Source organism: Tachysurus vachellii, chromosome 16 (assembly GCF_030014155.1).
Source record: "Tachysurus vachellii isolate PV-2020 chromosome 16, HZAU_Pvac_v1, whole genome shotgun sequence".
Taxonomy (NCBI): domain Eukaryota; kingdom Metazoa; phylum Chordata; class Actinopteri; order Siluriformes; family Bagridae; genus Tachysurus; species Tachysurus vachellii.
The window spans coordinates 2,415,881-2,435,809 of record NC_083475.1 but is presented as its reverse complement, the minus strand read 5'-3'; the positions used below and the strand labels follow the sequence as shown (position 1 = coordinate 2,435,809).

The 19,929-nt window shown below is 35.7% G+C and overlaps 1 long non-coding RNA gene across 4 annotated transcripts; it reads right to left on the bottom strand.

The window, feature by feature from the left end:
- Positions 1 to 7,917: 7,917 nt before the first annotated feature.
- On the bottom strand, positions 7,918 to 17,990 carry LOC132858964 (uncharacterized). 4 transcript variants are annotated; one of them, XR_009649672.1, is made up of 7 exons: positions 17,831 to 17,990; positions 16,590 to 17,455; positions 13,692 to 14,655; positions 13,444 to 13,601; positions 13,207 to 13,302; positions 9,656 to 10,003; positions 7,918 to 9,568 (listed from the first exon to the last, which is right to left on the bottom strand). It is a non-coding gene; the product is annotated as an uncharacterized LOC132858964 (long non-coding RNA). The 4 variants fall into 4 exon arrangements; XR_009649674.1 differs by having other exon boundaries at positions 13,692 to 16,754; positions 17,345 to 17,455; XR_009649673.1 differs by having other exon boundaries at positions 13,444 to 13,613; positions 13,692 to 17,455.
- Positions 17,991 to 19,929: the final 1,939 nt, after the last annotated feature.

Sequence of the window (19,929 nt, the reverse complement as noted above, 5' to 3'; positions counted from 1 at the left end):
CTGGTGCCTTCAGATTATTTCACTTAGATGTAATAAACTTCATTATTGAAGAATTCGTTGTCTGAATTTCCTTTTTACATATTTTCTCCATACATCACAACTATTGATTGACTTCATAGCATGACAATAACATCACAGTACCATGGCACTGTAAAACTACAAAGAGAACCAATAACAAAGACCAATAAATTCAGCCAACATTCACAATAGACAAACATTAAACACAATATAAATATTATCATTAAATATGCATATTTAACAGTATCCAAACATATTAACAATATAGTAACAAAGAAATACATAGAAAACAATTCAACCAACCAATCTGGCTTTGCTTGGGGATAATAAAAGCTGCGATAATAAAAGCTGCAAACTGGAACCATTTTCCCGCGCTTATCAACCTATTAGCTCGAGAACAAAGATGGACTACTCTAACTCTCTTTCATGCCACTTATCCTGTACAGGTATTGCTCCCTCTAGTAGTAATACCAAGCAGACAGGAATTCTGTGTCTGTTAACTACAAATAATGTTTTTTTTTTTTTTTTGCTCTACATTTATATCATTATAATCAAAACAAACTAAAAAGCAAATATATATATTTTCCACTCTTTACCTACTCAGATTTATTGTTTTATAATTTTGTTTTCATATAAAAAATATTATACTTATTTTTCCCGATTTTGAATAATAACTGTAGATTTTACGTTCAAATTTTACATTCATTTAACAAAACAATGCCTAATTTGTACTAATGTTCACAAAGTAAATATTAAAATATGAATCCTGGAAAAGACAGTTTTTAGTCTATTTCTGTAACCTTCTCAGTATACTGTGCCCACTTGTCAGGGTTGCGGTGGATTTCAGGAACACTGGGAACAATGGCGTAGGAACATACCCTGGATGCACTTCACTTCATCAAATGTCACCGTGAACAATGTGATAATAAAAACATAAAAGGAATCTTCTAAAAAATCATCTTTCTGACTCAAATCACCAGATTGACCAGACTAGCTCAGTTGAACAAACACACTAAAAGAAATACAATTCTTCAGACTGGATGATCACAGAGATGAGGCTTTTTGTAGTCAGCACTGAGTACAAGATATGAGATGCTCTCAATGAACATTCCATCAACCCCACAACCTTCAGTTTCAAAGCTCGGTGCCTATATCCATGGCTCTCATCACATATCATGACTTCAGCCAACTTTGCCAAGTCAAAACACTCCACCTAATTTTCTTTTAAACATAGAAACATATATTAGTACTTGTTTTTTTTTTTTTTTTTTAATTTGATTAACATATTGGCTGTGAAACATTCTCATTCTATGTTGAGAATCATAGGTATGATGAGGTATGACCCATATCATGCATTCATCATATCATGGGTATGTCTGAGTTTCCATCCATGTTAATTATTCTTAAGTTAATGTTCATTTATTAATTTTTAATGACATGTTTGAGCTTGGGGGGCACGGTGGTTAGCACGTTCGCCTCACACCTCCAGGATCGGGGTTCGATTCCCGCCTCCACCTTGTGTGTGTGGAGTTTGCATGTTCTCCCCGTGCCTCGAGGGGTTTCCTCCGGGTACTCCGGTTTCCTCCCCCGGTCCAAAGACATGCATGGTAGGTTGATTGGCATCTCTGGAAAATTGTCCCTAGTTTGTGAATGAGTGTGTGTGTGTGTGCCCTGCGATGGGTTGGCATTCCGTCCAGGGTGTATCCTGCCTTGATGCCCGATGACGCCTGAGATAGGCACAGGCTCCCAGTGACCCGAGGTAATTCGGATAAGCGGTAGAAGATGAATGAATGAATGAATGAATGTTTGAGCTTTGACCAGGGGTGAACTTGATTTTCTCCAAATTTTGTTTGCATCATTGACACCTCTGCAAAGCATGTCACATTTGAAAACAATTTTTGCAAGACTTGGAATTCCAGTCACTTGTAACAGTGAAAATGGACCCCAATTCAGTGGGGTGACAGTCAAAGAATTTCCAAGACAGTATGGAGTTGAATACATAACATGAAGTCCATATTACTCACAGTCAGTTTGGTCAAAAAATCAGTACAAATTGTGATGTGTCTGCTGAAGAAAGTGGTTGAACCAGGGGAAGATCCATCTTGCTATCTTGAACTACAGATAATCACATTTAAAAGGTGGTGAAAGTCTCCAACAGATTTACTGGAGGGTACAGGTAGGAAGCTGAACAGTTGATTAATAAAACAACGCTCATGTTGTGTTAAACTATACTCGTGTCAATGGTCTGAAGATAAGATAAACAAAACATGGAGTAGATTTGATATGCATTAATTTTAGTATAAACAATTGTATTACATTTTAAATAGTAATTTTATACATTTTCTATAAATTTTCTATTAAATCTGATCGACAGCAAATGTGAATCTGCTCATTCACACAGACACCCAGACTTTGTGTTACATGGATCTATTGTGTAAAGTCTAATATGTTATAAATGACTCTGTTATTGTTTCTTTTCCTGTCACAGTGACAATAACATTTATGTTAAAAGAATCACATAAATGTTTGCATCCTTGGATATATTGACTGTTGTGTCATTTAACGTTTGTATTAGCAACTTTAGCTACTTTAGCTACTTAGTTTAATGTGGTCTCACACTTACAAATTCTTTCCCAGTTAAAACTGAAGCGTTGTTTAACTTCTAACCAAATCAATTCAAATTAATTTGTATAGTGATTTTTACAATTTACATTGTCCCAAAGCAGCTTTACAGAACATAAACAGTAAAAGTAAAGCCTGCCAGTAAAAAGGCTTTAGCCTCTTCTCCCTCTGAGTCTGAACCGGGATCTCCAGATTACACTCCTACTTCTCCTAGGCCTGATAGTACTGAGCCTGGTTACTTTTATTAGGTTTATGATTACAATAAACTTCTTTTCTTGTTTACATTTTGACTCAGGTGAGATTATTTATATGTTAGTCATATATTACCTCAAAACTATTACAACATCTGGGGCCGATTCCCATGTGTTTTATGACAGCAATTATAATATTTTTAAGGCATAACATTTTACTTTGGGGCATTCTTGAGTTCCAAGATTTTTCACAACAACAGCAACATGTCGTCAATTCTGATTCTGGTTCACCTTTTGCCACCTTCAAGTCAAGGCCGCAAAAGACCGGGAAAAATCTCAGCTATACAAGCATGTGATAGTCTTGCGAAATTCATCAAGGTGAATGGAGCAGATCAATTGACACTATTTTATACTGTTCCTTTACTGTGTGACCTTGAACTTGCTTATTTCTCAGACTGGTACTTAAAGATTATCTGTCCTCCCAATTATTTTATTCTTTTCTACTTCACGTACATACTTAGTAACAATCTCTTGGAAGTATGTACACAAACCTTAGTGGAAGACATCAATGCATCTTTATTCATGCTGCATATTGACTTTAACTGTTAGGCCACGTTGGCTCTAATATGTTTTCATTCTTACACAGACTGGTACCAGCATCCAAGGGCACCTGGACAGAATTGGAGAAAGTCTCCAGCCATATCTACTTGCTGTTGGACCAAAGAAAAGTAGGATCCAGAGTCGGTTTATTGTAATTGACCAACATGCTCTACCATGCAAGGCCTCTAATTCACTGGCCTGTGTTGATGAGCTTTTCAAAGCTCACTTTGTCTTTGGTACCTCATACTGTCAGCAATTGACCAATGTGTATAACTTTCTGCAAACCACTGTTTATGATCTAGATGTTGAAGTCACCAAGGTGAATCCCAGTGTGGCTGAGTTGAGAGCTAGAATGCTCCAGTAACCAGATGATTTGTTTCATTTGTAAAAGGGGGCATGCCGATGCCAATTCCCTTATAAGGCACTATAAATTAGTCCATGGCCTTTGTTCAGGGAAAAGACTTAAGTTAAAATGTGCTCAAATAGGTTGTTCACATGTTTACAATAGTTTTTCTGGATCACGCAAGCATCTCAGCAAATGTTGTACAATTGACAGTTCATGCCTCGATTCTGGTGAAAGCTCATCCACTGCCAACTCCATTTTATTAGGGGATGTAGGTGATTTACCAAACACAAATTAAAACTGTGAGTCGGTACCCCTAAAAACAAATACAGTAGACAGTTCTACAACAGTGGTAGCTGAACTTAAAGTTGCTGGTGTCGCAGAGACAACTATTAACTATGTTGTAGTGCTTTAGAAGAAATGATTGGAGACATTCATAGTGAAACTCGAGAATCTGTGAAAAACAGCTTATCTTTAGAGGAGCCCATAAAAAGTATTGTTGAGTCACAAATTGACCAGTGTTTTGATAAAATGCTAAATCCTTTTGTGGCAATGAACACTGAGAGCAAGAGAATGCAGTACTTTTCAGAGAAATGGGGACAAATAGATCCTGTTGAATATGTTCTCAGAACAAGATTTGCTACAAGGTATAACAGAATAACTGGAACTTTTCCCCAAACTATGTTAAGGATAAATATATTTATATATATATATATATATATATATATATATATATATATATATATATATATATATATATATATATACATATATATATACCAATTCTAGAGACATTACAGTCCATTTATAAGCACCCTAAAATTAAAGATATGATGGCGAGAGACTCACAACAAAAAACAAATTTTCTTTATGACATACATGATGGAGAGTTCTTTAAGAATCATGAACTCTTCTTAAAACAAAGGCATGCAGTTCAGATCCAACTTGTTTTGATGAATGCATAAACCCCCTTGGATCAAAATGAGGAATACATAAGTTAGGAGCTATCTATTTTACCCTTAGAAATATTTCCCCTAAATACAACTCCAGTTTACTAAATATCCATTTAGTCGCTTTATTTCATGCACAAGATATCAAAATATATGGGTTTGATAAAATACTAGAGCCGCTTGTCCAGGATATCTCAACACTGGAAACCAATCGAATTCAGATTCCTTTATTTGATCATACAGTTTATGGAACCATTGTCCAAGTTACTGGTGACAACCTTGATGTCCATTCCATATTTGGTTTTGTGGAATCTTTTAGTGCTAGGTAATGTTGCCGCTTTTGCCTATTAGAGAAAGAGGACTATCAGACAGTGTTCAGTGAAAATAGTCCAAGGATGTCATTGCAAACTAAAGAACTTCATGCAGAACACTGCCAGAGAATGCAGAGCAATCCCAGTCTTCCTTATGTAATGGGAGTAAAAAAGTATTGCCTTTTAAATTCTTTGCAATATTTTCACAGCACTGCAAATTTTTCAGTTGATATTATGCATGATATATTAGAGAGGGTTGCACAATATGAGATGAAATTACTCATTCAGCACCTGATTGGCAATTACACCACATCAGCAGAAGTACACAGAATAATTCAAAGTTTTAACTATGGCTTTATGGAACAAAACAACAAACCTCCTGGTGTAGAATTAAAACACGGTTCCAATGACGTGGGCTTAAATGCCACTCAGAGCTGGTGTTTACTGCGTTATCTGCCCATTATTCTTGAAGATATTGTGTGTCCTAATGATCAGCACTGGTACTTGTTCATTTTATTGCTTCAGATAGTCAGTATAGTGTTTTCTTCAGTTAGCCTATATCCACTGGTATTACCATTTATTTGAAACACCTGATTGCAGAACACCACAGTTTGTTTAAGCATTTGTTCCCTGATAAGAAATTGTTGCCAAAGCATCATTTTATGGTGCATTACCCTAGTTGTATGCAGAAAATTGGACCACTGCTACATTGTTGGTGCATGCGTTACGAAACAAAGCATAATGTTTTTAAAAAGCAGGTGAAAAGCTTTAAAAACATAACGAAAACATTAGCAAAGAAACACCAGTGCCAAATGGCTTACATTTGGCAAACATTTGATCCAAATGACATGAAATTAGGTCCTGGGAAAATGGTCCCCTTGAATAAAATGGAAGTTGGCACTGAGATGGCTGAGATTTATTTGCCCAACTTATTGTGCCCATGTGGACTAAGGTACTGTGGAAGTACTGTGGAAATATATATCGGTCAGGGTTAGCAGTTTGTGTTCAGGTTCAAAATAACATGACTGTATTTCATGTAATCCAGAATATTGTTGTCAATATTACATTGTTGTTCATGCTTACAAAGTTGCACATACCGTAGAAGCACCATGTGTTTTGGATGTTAAGGATATTTTGCACCACAAACTGTTTGACATTCTGATGTCTTATGGTTGTGATTCTGATTTGTTTATTGTACCATATAGTTACATGTAATTCGTCCTGTTTGTCATAAGAGAATCATTATGTTTTCATTATTTTTATTTTTTCAAAATAAGCTTGAAAAATACAATTTGTGAGACATGAGTATATAGTTTGTTCATTTTTCTCTTAAGACTGAAAAGCAAGTTTTTCATTTTAGGTCCTTTTAATGGGTAAACATGAATGGTGTAATTCAGAAGAATAATTTTGAATAGAGTAAGTTCTTTATGGGTCACTTAGAATTGATGATAAACAATTCTGGAGGGGAAGGACATTGTTGCAGAGTAAAGTCAAAGTACATCTGAATAGAGTTAAAAAGTAGCAGAGTCAATTTCGAGTAGCTCAGAACTGTGTAAAATAGTACAAGAGTTCATTTGAAAAAACACTAAATGGAGTTAAATATCACTTGAAAGAATAAAATATTAACACTATATTGAGCATAATTGACTCTTAAATGACTCTTTTTAGAGAGGGACCAAATGTTATCTGGAATAGAGTAAAACTTTCTTCAACTTGAGTAAATTTTACTCTGGCAAATTTACTGTGCAGAAAATGGCTGTTTGAGTATGGCACAAAAATATTGTAGTATCAGCTTTGGAAAAAATACAGCTAAACAAACCACAAATGTGGAGCAATGTTCTTTGGACTGATGAGACCAAGTTAGATATATTAGGTCATCAGGCACAATACCATATTTGGCAAGCATGCAGCATGTGACAGCAGTACTACAATCTTTAAGATGAGTTGGCCTTAAGGTGAACCTGACAAAGTGAGGGATTGGTACATGCTTCTTCACATTATACAAAACGGAAAGTATCAGTAACCATTTCTACTTCATCATTTTGTGTTTTTCACAAGAGTAAACCTGCCCTCTGTGTGCACTTTATTTCTCTCTTGCCTCTGCAGTAGCTAAGCTCTTGCTAATGACACTGACCAAAATGAAAATAAAAAAAGTTACATAATAAGTAATTATATAAAATGATTTAGACTCTTATATGCAGGCCAATTTATTATTTAAAATGGCCAATTAATTATGCAAGAAGAAACAGTCATGGAGTGTCTGAGTTCAGCACAGCTTTATCAAAACACTACAGAAATATCACAGTCATAAGTTGAGGTCATTAACAACCATTAACCATTAACTACCATTAACAAATGGTATCAACTCAGGGACAGGGAATTAAAAAATGCATTTGTATTCCTTTGTTATAATGTCTATTTGAAATGTTCTACATGACTAAAATTGAATTGAATTGAATTTATCCCCTCTTCTTGAAAATGCAGTTTGTTCCCAATGCTGTTCCTTTAATTTGTAAATAATAATTCAGCCATTAAATTCATATTAGTTTTGGTGATTTTAAGTCATTCTAATATTAGGTTATCTTTCTATCTAGCTATTCATAGTGAATATTCAATTTTAATTCAATTAAATTTATTTAACAATTCACATTATCTTAAAGCAGCTTTACATAAGTATAGTCAAGAGTTACGTCAAGTCAAGAAACAGAATAAAAATCCTCATATCCTTAGGTTCCTGTAATTTATATAATTTTTCACCGACACGCTATTAGCATATGCTAGTCATTTCCGAATGTGCCTGCTTAACTACACACTACTTCTGAGCTGAAATATGAGAAGAGAGTGCCAAAAGAACCATAGTCAGGGTTTGCGTACAGTAGCAATGAATTTAAAGGTTTATTTAGACAAAGCAATAGTGTGGTTTTTAGTGTAATCTATGTACAACAAAAGGTGTTATCCATGAATAACAAAAGGCTTTAACATTGGGTATCATAAGCGTCAACAGGAGGCGGCGACAGACTTCTGTACACGTAGGTTTAACGATGGAGTCTCTGTAATTGGTCCATGCTCATTCAAGTAGAACAAAGAATATCATGGTCATAAGATGAGGTCATAGACAAAAGACATCACAAATTAAGTACAGAGCATACCAAGATATAATCAGAATATATCACAAATACTTTTACAAATCTTTTTTGCAACACAGTGAGAAATATAAAAAAAGAGTTAAATAGCAAAATATGTGCATAAGTTCGAAAGTATCCTACAACTCTGATAAATATAATGACTAAATATATGTGGTAAGAACTGCTCACAGCCTAGATGTTTTCCAAAGAGTTGCTGCCTTCTGAATCTCTGCTTCTCCTCTAAAGCATACATCCCTTATTATAATGTACAGATATACAGGAATTACATCTGATGTTATCAGGAGAAATTCAAAGGTAAAACAAAGGTGTTATAAGAACTTTTTACATTAGTGTTTAATGATAATAAAATCTAAAGCCAGGTATTAATATTCATCCCTTATAGTATATTAGTTATAGAAAAAGATCTGTTCAACCTTAGTTTAATTTTTGAGCCTCTTGCTTGAAATTTTTGCAGAAAAGTTAGTGTCAGGAATGATGGCCAATCTTCCTTGTTTCAGACACAGAGAAGAGTAGACCCAATAAACAACAGTTTTTTAGGGACACAGACATGGTATTAGAAGAATTAAGTGTAGTTTCGTATTGGAAAATCATTTATAATGCTGAAACACCAAAGGTAAGAGCAAATTTGGTGTTATGGATGTATGAATGTTTAGTGTTTTTTTATTCTAGTAATTTTATTCAACCAAGTCTGTGTTTGTATTGTGTAATGACTGATATGATTGGGGCAGTTTTGTTATGTATGCAATGTTTACAATTATTTTCTGTCTGTTTTTTTGTGGAATTGTGTTTTGTTTAACTGAAAACGGTGTTGTAGTCATATAGCTGAGTTTCTTCCCATTTTTCTGGTATGCTTCATGTGTAGATATAATCAGGGTTTGTATGCTTGTAGAAAGGATGTATAATTTCTGCCCCACCTTTCCCCAGGGGGGCCCTCAGGTGGAATGGTTAACATCATACATTATACTTGTTATGCCAATGTACATTAGTGCAATGTAACAGCTAAACAGATAAACCAAAATTAGCAGAAATCTAAAGATAAATTCAAATTAACAGATTTAGAGGTCACACTTTTATTCTCTATTTGGGTATTTTTTCTTCCTTCACCTTGTGAAACAACTCCATCTGATTGTTTAAATAACTTTTATTGCTAAATAATGCAGGATAGAGACTCGCCTGTAGGAAATGATACAGAAACTGAATACAACAGACAGAATCTAATTACAATACAGTGTGTGTGTGTCAGAGTTTGATGAATACTGGGAAATGTACATTATAAGTCTTGTGGAGGATAAGACCAACCTGCTCCAAGATGGCTTTCATCATCGCAGGATCATTCACATCTCTTTGTATCAAACCTTTACTCATAGTGTTTGTTGTAACGTTAAATCTAAATGCAGAAATAAAACAATTAAACCATCAATCTGTACTCAGTTTAATTTGCCTAAATATAAGACTGAATAAAACATTAATTAACCTGAGTAACAGAAGAAAGGCATTATGTCTGAGCATTGAGCATCAGCAGCCTGACCGTTATTTATATAACCACAGTTTTCATTCCCCAGGGCATTATGATGTTTTCCAGTCAACCAGCTGATGGTAGAGAAATTTGTTTGGTCTGTCCACTTCCAGGAGTCTCTGAACCAAACTAAGTCCAGCCTAGTCCAGCCTGAGATCATTCCCATTATAACTTCAGGTCTTCAGTCTTCAGGTGGTTCTTTCAAGATGGCCGAGTCTGTGTAATGCTGTCTACAGTAAGCCTGAGCATCAAGCCATGCCATAGTAGTAGAAATATAAATGTACATCTGATTTCCAGTTTTACTGACTGAGGAAAAAAAAAAAAACACATGATGAAATGTGCTTATTAAGGGAACATTAATACTTCCAAAAATAAAAAAGTATACAAATGACACCATAAATACCACAGAAAGACCAGAAAATACAGCAAAAACACTATACACACCACAAAAACAAACAAAGCCACATCAAAAACACCACAGAAAATAATAACTACCAGCAAAATATAGCAAAAACACACCCAAAAAAAATCACCATAGATACCACAAAAACACAATAAATGCCACAGAAACACAAAACATTACCACAGGAATACCACAAAACACAGCAAAAAACACTACACACCACAGAAACACAAAAAAACACTATACCCATCACATTAATACCATAAATACCACAGAAACACCAAAAAACAGCATAAACACTATACACACCACTAAAACACCATAAATACCACAGAAACACCAAAAAAAACAAGCAAAAACACTATACCCACCACAAAAACTTAAATACCACAGGAACACCAAAAAACAAGCAAAACACTATACACACCACAAAAACACCATAAATACCACAGAAACCTCACAAAAAAAAACACCATAAAGACCACATAAACACCAAAAAAAAAAACAGCAAAAACAGTATACACACCACAAAAACAAAGAATTACCACAGGAATATCACAAAACACAGTAAAAACATTATACACACACCACAAAAACATAAATACCACAGAAACACCAGAGAAACACAGCAGAAACACTATAAACACTGCAAAAACACCATAAATACCACAGAAACACCAGAAAACACAGCAAAAACACTATACGTGCCAAAAAAGCATAAATACCACAGAAACACCAGAGAAACACACTGTAAAAAATAAAAAGTTGAGTTAACTTAAAAAAATTTGTAAATTTGCTGCAAAGCAATTTTGAGTTTACTCAACTTCCGTGGTTAAAGTTATGCCAAATCATTGTAGAAGTGGATTGAAACTGCTAGTTTAAGTTCATCTAACCTTCCTCAGTAAGTTCATCTAACCTTCATCGGTAGGTAGATCCAACCTTCCTCAGTAAGTACATCTAACTATTCATCATGAGTTCGTTTAAAGTTAAAAAGCGGGTTGAGTGAACTTTAAGAAACAAGTAAGAAGAACTACAGCCCTGAAGTTCGGTAAACTCAAAAGCTTTGCAGCAAATTACCTCAATTTTTAAGTTGGTTCAACTTAATTTTCTTCTTTTAATGTACAGCTTTAAATCTTCCATTCAAACTTCTTCCACAAATTCCTGTATGCATTCACATTAAAAATCAAACACAGACATTGCAACCATACTGTAAACACAATAAAAAAAGACTGTCATTTTTACAATTCTGCCAAGCGACACATTTTCTGTCAACATTAACTGCAAAAATTGGACTCAGATATAGTTCCACTCCAGTCATCAAAATAAAATAAATAATTAAAAATAAAAAATGTATAAAATTGTTATAAAATAAAAAGGCAAAAAAGGCAAACTTGTAATGCCTTTAAAATGCTGGAGTAAACCAGCACAAATGCTTTTAAACTGTTGAAGAAAATACAAAAAAAAGCTTTTAAAGTGCTGGAGTAAAAAAAAATTGTTCTCAAAGTGCCAGAATAACAAACTTAAAATGCTGCAGCAATAAACAAGCAGTGTTTCAACACATGCGCTAGAGCAATCAAGCATTACAACTGTTGTAACATGAAAGTCATAAAACCTTACAATAAAACTCAAAACTGACTTTGGCATATATTGTTACAAAACAAACAAAAACAAATCAAAACTTGCACTTTTGATTAGCCATATGAACTGCAGCTACTTCAACTTTAACAATTTGTTTTTGAAGGACTGGACTCTTGCAGAGCACTGGGGGTCAAGGCCAATAAACACTTTCTGAATAGTTTCAAAAGTGTATTTTAGTTCTTTAGGATAGCTAATGTTGCTGGCACAAATCAAGCCAAATAGGAGAGCAACAGCTGTAGGGAAGTCTTGCACATTATTCAGCACAACTTCCTCCTCTACAACTACAGACAGGCACCTTATATTTGGGATTGAATAGATGGTGGCAACATCATCTTCAATGATAGTTAAGACCCCCATCTTCATTCCTTTTGTATGAGTGTCTTCTGAGTCTGTGTCCTGCAGTAACCTACAGTGTCCTACAGGTTTGACTACTTTAGTAATTTCCATGAGTAAAAATCTTAATGTTTAAGCATATAATATTCTATGGAATTGTGTGCTTCTAATAGTTAACAGGACTCTTTTCTATTCTAAAATAGCAATGCCGCTGTGCATAAGGAAAGATTCCAAAAGAAATGACTGACTCAGTCTGTATGGAGGAACTTGACTGTTCTTCAGAAGGCAAAGGCTTAATCCCAGCTGAATACCTCTGGTGGGAATATAAATGCAGACCTTGAGCCAAAAACATCACCAAACACCAATATCTTGTACTTACACTATACAGACAAAAGTATTGGGACACACCCTTCTTTAGAACAGAAAGAAAAGAAAAGGGGGGGGAGGCACTTCCAAAACTGTGGCAACAAAGATGAAAATATAATGTATTTACAATTGTATTTCCATCTCTGTTGCAACAGTTTTGGAAGTGTCTAAATTGAATACCCATATGTACAAGTCATTGGTGTTTGGTTTGAGTTTTTGGCTCAAGGTCTGCATTTAAAGTCACATCAAAGGTGTTCAGCTTTTATTAGGACTTGGCTTTATGCAGACCAGTCAAGTTCTTCCACACTGGCTGAATCAATCAATTCTTTTTGAACCTTGCCTTATACACAGAGGCATTTTCATGTTAGAAGAGAAAAGGGGCCCGTAAAAACGGTTAAACATTAGAAGCACACAATTCCTTAGAATATCATTATATGCCTATACATTAAGATTTGTACTCATGGAAATTACTAAAGTAGTCAAACCTGTTCTTAAAGGGGAGTGTCCCAATACTTTCGGCAATATAGCGTAACACTTTTTAAAATTTGTGCTGTCAGACTCATTTCTGATAAGTATTCAACCAGGATTATTCAATAAATACATTTTTGCCAACACTTTGCCTTCTCCATTGTACTCTTTCCCCTGCTGTTTAGCTCATAGAACAGTTAGCAGATTAGTTTCAGACACCAGACAAAACTGTTTTCTCTTTACAAGATCTGTACCTCAGGTATGAGAATATATGCTGATAACAGACTGATAAAACACTTACCAGGCAAGTCTTCAGGAAGTTTCCAGACTTTTCCCTCATAAACAAAGGTAGACCTTTGAGAGCTTTAGCTTTTCTTTGAGCAAGCACATCAGAAGCCTGAAAAACACAGAAAGGGTTTTATGCATGTTATATTCAACCAAAAGATTAGGGCTTACACCTTTTAAGGGCCAGTATTATGCTCATTCACAGGGTACAAATTTTACAGTATGTTTACATGATTTGACACTAAATAATTACTTGATCAAGTTGGTCTAGGAGGGTCTTCATTTCATCTCCATAGGCTCCACTACGTGATCGGTACAACATGATCATCTTTGGTGCATATTCATCCAAAGAAGACAAAAAGGTACTCTCTTCAGGTTGGTTTGTGTAATTCTGTAAAACTCGGCACAGACCTTAAAACAGACCTTAAAACAGTAAAAATTAAGACTACACAAGTTAATTAATCTTTACATCAATAAATAATCTCAAATACATAAACTCACCTGATCTTCCAAAAACAATGCTGGCCATTGTTTTAGGACATCAGCCACAAGAGGTTCTTCACTATCTCCTTCCTTCTCAGAGAGAATCTCAGTTCCATTTTGGAGTCAACAATTGCCATGCTGAAATGTTTCTTCATTTCCTCTTGTAGTGCATATTTTTCCTTCTGTAAGGAACAATCTGTCTGCCCTACTGGGTTGTCTGGGAGGAAGTTTACCTCACATCTCTTTGCTTTCTTTAAACATCTAGAGTCATTGTTCACTTTTTTTGGTTCACAGTAACTTCAGAGCAACCTGCCGTTCGTAGTTTCTGGCGGTAGTTCCCAACCTTATATTTGATGCTCATAGTCCAGCTGTGATAACCTGTTCCTGAGCCTGGGTCCTTCAGAAATGGATACTTTTCAATCAGAGCAGCAGACACAGACTCCAACTCTTGATTGTTTGGGTAAGCTTTGAATGAAAAAATTGCCTGAGCTATGCTATCCAGGATGTCCATTTTCATTTCTCTTGGTACTGTGAGCAGTGTTCCATCTTCTTTAAAATTATCATTCCCTTTCTCAAGCCGCAACTCAACATCATAAGAGTACTTGGGAATCGGAAAAGGAAATGGCCACCAAGACATTTCACGCTGTCTCACAGACACAAAGGGGAAACTCTGGTTTGAGCTATCAGATGGGGAGGACATACTGGCAGTGTCTAAAGAGGAAATCGAGGTCTCTAGTTCTGATTCTTCAGGTACTTTCTGGATGATCTTCAGCACTGCTCTTTCTGGTGGAAGCTCTGTTATATTGGTCAAGTTACAGAGTTCATTTCCGAACTCGGGATCCTCAAACTGAATCAGAAAATCATCCTTTATTTCAAGCCTTTCTTGAATAATTGTTTTCAAATGTTCAACCGAAGTGAGATTTTGCAAAATATCCAGCCTCCTAATATTATCAGGGGCCAACACAACACGGAGCCGCATATTCTGTAAAACAAAATTCTGATTAAAAGTACATTAAGTATATAGCAAAGCTTTATATGTGGTAACATGTTAAATGACTTAAAGGGGGTAGTTCAAAAATTTAAACTTTCAAAATTTGCTATGGTAATTTGCTGCAAGAATATTTTGTGTGAAAAATACCTTTATTCAACAATTCTTCTCCTCCACATCACCCTAGTGTCATTTTGGAGAGTACCAAAAAAAGTATTCTTATGGCTTCATAAAATCACAGTTTAACCCCTGATGTCACATGGAAACCCGCTGCCTCACCTGAGCTATTTCTTTGAGGCTTAGTGCTTTTATAAAGAAGACCGACTCAAGTGCATGAATGTTGAAGACCCTTGCTGTCTAAGGAAGGTCAGAGAGCACTCGGATTTAATTAAAAATATCTTAATTGGTGTTCCAAAGACCAACAAAGATCTTACAGGTCTTGGAATTACTGGATTTTTTGGGTGAACTATTACTTTAAAACACCCGCTTTTGTCTTCTGCATTAGGAAGTCATACAGGTTTAAAATGTAATTTACATTTCGGAGAACAGTTCCTTCAACCTGTGACATACTTTGTTACGTTAAAGTTCAAATCAGGAAATCATTGTGTGGCTATGTGAAAAACAATTAATGGAGAAGGAATCTCTTTAGTGCAATCATGTTCCTTCCCTGAACTGTATATGATGTGAGAGGATGAGGATCATTTACAGTAGATCCTCTGGCTCAAGTATTTCAATTGCACTTGTTTCGGAAAACTCGTAACACCTGTAGTGCTCAATGTACCATGACGAACGCCTTTTGCAAAAGGAAGGCTACCTTGTTAGCATTGACAAGTACACAGAGTATTCTGAAAAAATTAGGCAAGCCACTGCATTGACCTGAGGACAAAATCATGCCTTCACTGAAGTGAATTCCATGCAAATGCACATCTGCAAATGCACCTCGAATCTGAACGTCCAAAGCTCAACTAATGGCCCAAAACAGCGAATCAGGAGTCGATAATGCTCCACATAGTGGTGTTTTGGGCGCAATTTCAAGTTTGGGAATGTGTCTTTGAGCAGTTGTCGGTGTTCTACAATTTTTCGTTCTAAAAAGCATAGCATTTCTTCTGAAAACTTTGCAGACATGACCAACTCCACTATCTCTCTCAAGTCCATCAAAATTTCCCAAGCAGGCTCAGAATTGGGTACAAGATTACCAATCAGTAATGGTAATAAGCGTAGTAATGCCCAGTTCTCATGACCATTCCCACCTATGGTTTTCTTTGAGAAACTGGACTGGGAAATTAATTTGGGTCTGTTTACTCTGTCTGAGTCCTTGTAAGAAAAGGACTTAATACATTTGTTCAGAATATCAAGAGTAAAATGTCTCTTTGTGATGAGTTCTTTTAAGCAAACTGATAACTCAAATGGAACAATTCCCTCCAAAGTGTCATGTAGGACATCTGGCGGGAACCCTGTTATTGGGTGAAAGAAAGAAAGATGCTTACTGAGAACACATTCTATTTTTACACCCAGTCTGCTCTGAAGCTCATGGTGGTCCCTCGGTTCATTTGTAATGGAGTTGTGCTGTTCAATTGTTCGAAGCTGAAAACAACTAGCATATTGTGTCTGTATGTCATCTTTGCTGACTTAGCAAAATCAAGTCAGCCTTTCAGCCTGAAAGCTTTCTTGAAAGCCAGCAAGACTGTGAGCCCCAAGATTGTCAGCACATACACAATATACCGTTCCTCTGAGATGTGCATTCAGTGCTTCAACAAACACACCTTTCTGCTCTAGGTCTTTCTGCTTTTTCCAAGACATCTGTTCGGTTTAGCAACACTTCAAGAACCCTCAACACTGGGACATACACAAAACTATTTTGGTGTAGTCTATGAAATCGGTACTCCACAGGATCAATTACTTGAAAATGCTCTTTAAAATAAGCATACCTTCTGTATTCTGTTGAGAGAGTACCCTTCTTTGCAGTAGCTGTAAAAACAGGATTTGTTTTGAGCACTTCTGCTGATAATTCAGCAAGCTCTTCTGCCAATGACTCATCAATGTGGCTTTCATACTTTCTCAGAATATCCCTGATTGATTGTTTTGCTGTATACCTAGACAACGAAACAATATCACACATCCAACTTAATATATCCTGAATTGCACTTTTTGAAGCATGCAAAATTGTCTGCATGTAAAGGATCAATGATGCAATTTTGTGCTCTAGAGCTCTATACTCTACAGGCTCTAAATACACATTTGTTTCATGTTCAGAAGGAACTGCAGGAAACTAAAAACTGACATCAGTAAAATTTGACTGCGGATTCTGCATAAAATCTCCTGACTCTTCAGACCCTGTCTCTTCATTGCTTCCCAAACAACCAGATTGCAATGTAACAAAAGAACTAAAATCTTCAAAACCTTTAAATTTATGCTTCCGAGATACTTCCGAGTTACTAAAAGTTGAAAGAACATTTGTTGTCAGCTCACAACCTTTAAAAGGACAATTGACTGTGTCATGCCTCCTCAAATGATTTCTGAGATGGTTTAAAAACTGGGATGGCTGACAAACATCTTTGAAATCACATAACTCACATGAAAAACTAATGTGGTCAGTAACTGCAGTGTGTTTGTGTGATCTTGTCAAATGTGTTTTTAAAGCAAAAAACCTAAAGTTTTAAAAGTGCAGATGCAATCAGTATACAAGCAAGGATGCTGCCAGGATCGCCCTTGATAGTGCCGAAGCCTGTAGTGTTTCAAGATGACCTCTCTGCTACTGTGGGCAAATTTGCAATGTTTACACTGCAGTCCAAACCTATGAAAAGAAAAACAAGCGCTGTTTGCATTGTGAAAAGTTTACATGTGCATTGTTACATTCCAACTAAATTGACATTAATTGTTTAAACCACAACATAAATATTACAAACAAAAAATGAGAATATATACAATGAATCACATTTAAAGCAAAATAATAATGCCAAATTACATTTAACTAGTTAAATTGTGCTAAGAAGAGCTACACTTAAAAAAACAATTAAGCTCCTAAAATACTAGACATTTGTGATAAATCAACATGATCTATTTTCTGTTTTAGACCGGATGTTATGTAAAGCACGTTATGTTGTACTGTACGTCTAAGAGCAGAAATAACCACACGGTTAAGGTTAAGAATACCCTATAACTTACTTACATGTAAATGCTGTTTTCCCCTCTATTTAACAATACTAACGGCTTTCCTTGTTGATCGTGTAATGGTATTAACTCGGGTTAGCTGGATGATCAATAATCACGTGTTTAGCATTAAAGTTAGCCTAAACTGATTTAAACAAAGCAAAACACGGACGGTGAAATGAAACTGACCAGCTGGCAGAGGATTCTCCCGGGTCCTAAAGCCTTCCTCTAACGCAAATCAAGCAAAGATGTATCCAAAAAGAAAGATTCATTCTCAATGTAGCATTTGTAATTGGCATTAGTCGTATGACTGTGTTTCATATGGCTTTCGTATGCTTCTCTGACTTAAATACTAAATTCTTAAATACTTAAATTCTATTAACTCCATCCACAACACACAATGCATTTAAATACAGTTTATTGTAATAACTATAACTTACAAAATAAAATCGTGTAATTTGATACATTTCATTAAAAATTTACTGAACATGACCTTCAAATGAAGCACGTTAGCTGTCTGACCTCAATGAGCTCATTGGAAGATATCATTACATTCCCTAAAATAGCCTTTCCAAAACACAACTTTACATTATACGTTAAGCATTTGTGTAATTTATTTAGGTTATTTTCGATAATAAAGCTAAAAGAAAGCTTACCTGAACCAGAGCACATTCAGCCCCTTCTAAAATGCAGTTGATGAGGGGGAAACCCTGTGCAAAATGCTACGGAAACAGACTGCGCATGCGCAATGACAGGAAGTTAAACGCTTGAATTATGAAATGAAAATATTACGTTTTACCAACTCAATTGTTTATTTTCATTGGACAAAATAGTACTAAACGTGCAGTTAAATCTGTTTTATGAGTAAACTCAACACTGTGCTCAAAAATTTGTCCACCTAACTTGTAATTTTAAATTGAGTTAACAATTTGCAAGTTGGATTTTTTACAGTGCAGCAAAATCACTACACACACCACAAAAACACCATAAATACCACAGACACACCACAGAACACAGCAGAAACACAATAGACAACACAGAAACAACATTAATACCACAAAAATACAAAATAAAACACTTCACAAAACAATAATACCATAAATACCACAGAAACACCACAAAACACAGCAGAAACACAATACACACCACAAAAACACCATAAATACCACAGAAACACAACTAAATACAGCAAAAACACTATACACACCAGAAAAACACCATAAATACCACAGACATACCACAAAATACAGCAAAAACACTATACACACCAGAAAAACACCATAAATACCACAGAAACACCGAAAAACAAGCAAAAACACTATACACACCACGAAAGAAAACACCATAAATACCACAGAAACACCAAAAAACAAGCAAAAACACTATACACACCACAAAAATACCACAGAAATACCACAAAACAGTTAAAACTAGGGTTGGGTATCAAAGGAAATTTTTTGATTCCGGTTTCAGTTCTGCCTTAGGATTCCCGGTTCTGATACCGATTCCATAATAAAAGAAATGTGAAAAATAATGCACAATACTTTTTTCTATTTTTCTATTTCACAATTCTATTTGTGTTTATTAATCACTCTTTAAATATTTTAAACAGAGCATTTCAATTAATTAATTAATTAATTCATCCGCTTCTACCGCTTATCCGAACTACCTCGGGTCACGGGGAGCCTGTGCCTACAGTATCTCAGGCGTCATTGGGCATCAAGGCAGGATACACCCTGGACGGAGTGCCAACCCATCGCAGGGCACACACACACTCATTCACTCACGCAATCACACACTAGGGACAATTTTCCAGAGATGCCAATCAACCTACCATGCATGTCTTTGGACCGGGGGGGGGAAACCGAAGTACCTGGAGGAAACCCCCGAGGCACGGGGAGAACATGCAAACTCCACACACACAAGGTGGAGGTGGGAATCAAACCCCGACCCTGGAGGTGTGAGGCGAACGTGCTAACCACTAAGCCCGTGCCCCCATTTCAATTCATATCAATTTAAATTTAAATAAATCCAACAACAAATTTAACATTCAGAATTACAACTTAGCAAAACAGTTAGCAATTTTTCTGAAGAAAAATTAACATGTCTGCTTTCAAG